We start from the raw sequence: 4,047 nt of genomic DNA on the forward strand, positions 1-4,047 counted from the left end.
GCATGGAGTTCGGTTGTGCAACGTGGGTGACGGGATAGCTTGGGGCAGGATCAGATGAAGGGCCTCCCAGCTCTGTCGTGTGAGGAGCTGTTGACAGAGCTGAGCAGAGAGTGGGAGGATAGGACCGTAAGAAGACCTGTCTTGAGGAAGGGTGAGAAGATCGGTTTTGTGTCTCTTCAAGGAGGAGAAAATACAGAAAGGGAAATTTAGGTCAACACCCAGAATTGTTCCCTTCAGAGCGCTCCTGGAAATCAGCTTCAGGAGTGATTTCCCATCTCAGATGGTGCTCAGAGAATGCAGGATGATCAGCATCAGCTGGGGAGGCAGCCTGGTGTGGGATTTGGATCCGGATAGATCCAAGTTCAAATCCAGGCTCCAACGCTTTTCTTCTTCTTTTTTTTTTTTTTTTTAAATTGAAGTATAGTTGATTTACAATGTTGTGTTAGTTTCTGGTGTACAGCAAAGTGATTCAGTAACATATATATATTCTTTTCCATTATGGTTTATTATGGTTTATTACGGGATATTGAATATAGTTCCCCGTGCTATACAATAGGACCTTATTATTTTATTGTCTGTCCATTCTATATATAATAGTTTGCATGTGCTAACCCCAAACTCCCAATCCAATCCTCCCCCCATCTCCCCCTCCCCTTTGGCAACCACAGATCTGTTCTCTATGTCTGTGAGTCTCTTTCTGTTTCATAAATAAGTTCATTTGCAACACTTTGAAACTGCATGATCTTGGACTAATATCTTGAGTTCTCTGAGTGTCTGTTTCCTCTTGTTTGAAAAGAGGTAACACCCGTCTTGCAAGGTTTTTTTTTCTTCTTTGAAGGATTAGATACCATGTAAGAAAACTGTCCGGTTCAAGACGGTCTTTATAAATGGTGGCTATAATCAACCCTCATGACACAAAAAGGATCTTAGCATCAGGTGGGTGAGGGTGGGAAGGTGGGGACCAGAGAATCCTTAATGTCTTGTCCAAGATTCCAAGGAAATGAACCAAGCTTCTCATGAGACCCTGGACACTTTGCACTGCCATCCGTGCCTCATCTTTGTCGTCCAGGGCATGATGGTTTTCCATATGTTTATGTCCCTTGTCTTTCCACAAAGAAAAAGGTAGGCCAGAGGGAGGAGAAGATATAAATAAATGATTATGAGCATGAAGTGATGGTTCTGAGGGTGACAGGTGCTGGGAAAAAACTGATCCAAACAGGCACCTTGGACCAGGCCAGGCGTCCAGTTGGCAGAGACGGTCTTCTCTCCCACGTCAGTGCCTGCTGCCAGTTGGCGGCTGTGGTGGTGATAGAGAAGGCTCCATGTGGCTCCACTTCAGACAAGTTGAATGACCATCAGTAGAGAAAATGTAGAAGGGGTGATGGACGACTTGGAGGAAGGCACAGAACAAGGGCTGATCAAATTTGCATCTGACTCGAAGCTAGGGGAGAGCGAGAGCTGAAATGCTGGGTGATATAATCAAGATTCTAAAAGATCTAGGCAGGCAGAAACAATGAATTGAAATTAACTGGGTCAAATTTCATAGGGAAAAATCAGGGTCCTGAATCTAGATTATAAAAAGAATCAAGTTTTGCAAACCTAGTGACAAGGACAGAATGAATCTAAGATGGAAAGGATTGATTAATTGGCTCTAACAAACTATAAAACGTGCATGTCAAAAATGCTATAAACAAGATGAAGAGGCAAACAGTTAACTGGGAAAAATAATGACAACATATATGATCATGCCAAGTGAGTTAATAAGTTTAAGAGATCTGTCAAATCAATAAGGAAAAGAAAAATGCTCCATTAGAAAGATGAAGAATGCATGTAAACAAGCAGTTCAGAAAATAAGAAATCAGAATGGTCAAACAGCATGTGAAAAACGTTTACCCACAGTATTTAAAAATGCAGATAAAAACAAAAGTGGAATACTTCTTTTCCCCCTATCAGATTAACAGTGATTTGAAGGAGCAATGTTAGATAAGTCAACGTCAGCAGGACTCAGGAGAAGCCCACAGTCTCAGCTGCTTGCAGGGGAGTATAAACCCTCACAGACTTAAAGAGGCCAGTTTGGTCGTATCAGAAGCCTTAAAACTATCCAAATACCTTGCCCTAGAACTCCACTGTTAGGAATTTCTCCTAAGGGAAAATAAAGTCAGGGAAGAAGTCGAAGATCTGTTGGGGTATTCACAGCAGCATGATTTAGAACAGAAGAAAGTTCATAACAACCCAGTGTTCACCAATGGGGTGTTCATAAATTAGGGTGATCAGGATGATGAAATCCCTTGTAACTGTTAGGAATCACTGATGCGAGAAAACGTTCCCAGTGCGTTGCTGTGGTGCACAGGGAGATGGGCTGCTTAGACAAGTACAAGGAAGGGCTTGTTACCATGTTAGCTCCTTCAGGGTTTGTGTCCCCTGCGGAGACCCAAGGACACATCCTTCTCAGCTGGCCCACCTCCAGTGACTGTTTGAGGCACAGGTGTAAAACCCGGCCATTTCCACCCAGCACGGAGCATTCTGGTACACCATTAATACTCCAGAGCTCTTCATGAGGTTGGCCCCGGGTGGGTCAAGGCTGCTGTTGGGAGATAATTCTCCATGAATATTTTCATATTTTCTGTGTAGCCCGAGATTTTTGAGGAAAGAACGCTGGCAAAATTGGTTAAAGATGACTTTTTTTAAAAATAAAAACTCTAAATTAAAGTTCATAACTAGTTTTTATGAGAAACATTTCATCTAGGAGTCATTTCTAAGGCAGTTTCTTGAGTTTCCATAAAAACAGAGCCTTCTGTCTCAGAAGAAGGGATATCAGTAAGAGGACCAGATTCCTCTATATCCAAGTTGGGTGGTTTCTCCTGTTCATAACTCAGGTTTGAATTGTCTTTCATTTGAATCTCTTGCTCTTCCAACTCCAAAGGTTTATCTGGGTCTGGAGCTACAGCTTCATCCTCTTCATTTTCATGCAGAAAACTACAAATCACGTTGGCTCTACAGGAGAAATCATTTTCCTTCATTTGCAGCCATTCCGCACCAGCTATGTTTTCTTCTCCTTCTTTCTTTTCTGTCAGAGGAGCTCTTGTCATGCTGAGCTTCTTCATTGTGTGGCATTTCTATTTTACCACTGTTTTATGATTGCCTTCTGCATCCACGTGTCCAACATTTTCTTCAAATGTAACACAGGTCCCAAGAGTGTCTTCATACTCTCCAGCAAAGACATAGCTGTCCATTTGCAGAATGAGCTTCTCAGTATCAATTCCCCAAATCTTGCAGTTATTTTCACATTTTGAGAGAAAGTCTGAATCAGTAATCCCTGATAATTCCACCAGAACCAACTGCTCCTCCTCCTCCTCCTCCTCGTCCCAGTACTACCCCCGACTCGGCTGCTCGGCCACCGCCGCCGTGCCACCGCTTCTCCGCGCGGCCTCCGAGCCGTCCAAAGATGACTTTTAACCAAGAATCGCTAACATGCCTTAGAAGTTAGAGATAGCGTGTTGTTCCAAATTGATTTAGAGATTAAGCTTCCTAAAGCCTGGAGAGGCTTTCCCTTCTCCTGCAGAAACATATTTATATTCCGGAGTAAAGATCTCTTTCTCCAGAGGAGAGGATGGGTAGATGGGCCGGCCACTCTATGTAAGCTCTGAGTTTCATAATTTGAGCAGTATCTGTTCTCTGTTATCTCTCACAGCAAGTGAGCTCAGTTCTCCGTGCCTCAGTTTCCACATCTGTAGGTGGTCTATTCAGAACCCTGCCTGGCACATACTGAGATTCCCGTCTGTCTGTGAAGTCTGTGACAGCGGGGACTGTCACGGTGAGGTCGTCACCGCCGTGCATTGAGGGCCCAACACAGTGCCTGGTGCTCACAGATGCTCAGTAAATAATGTTTTGAATGAAGGAGGAATGCAGAGGCTTGATGCTCATCCATGCTTACTGAGAGCTAAAGCTTCCTCCTTTCACCTGTGCAGCCAGGACCGCGCTGGGGGAGAACCTCCTCTTTCTCTAAGCTTTGTGTCTTGTCAGAGGAGAGAACTGATGCGGTGAAAC

General features: G+C 43.8%; 1 pseudogene; it reads right to left on the reverse strand.

The window, feature by feature from the left end:
• Positions 1 to 2,738: 2,738 nt before the first annotated feature.
• Positions 2,739 to 3,837, reverse strand: LOC131743809 (general transcription factor 3C polypeptide 6 pseudogene; annotated as a pseudogene).
• Positions 3,838 to 4,047: the final 210 nt, after the last annotated feature.

This window comes from Kogia breviceps, chromosome 17 (assembly GCF_026419965.1).
Source record: "Kogia breviceps isolate mKogBre1 chromosome 17, mKogBre1 haplotype 1, whole genome shotgun sequence".
NCBI classification, from domain to species: Eukaryota; Metazoa; Chordata; class Mammalia; order Artiodactyla; family Physeteridae; genus Kogia; species Kogia breviceps.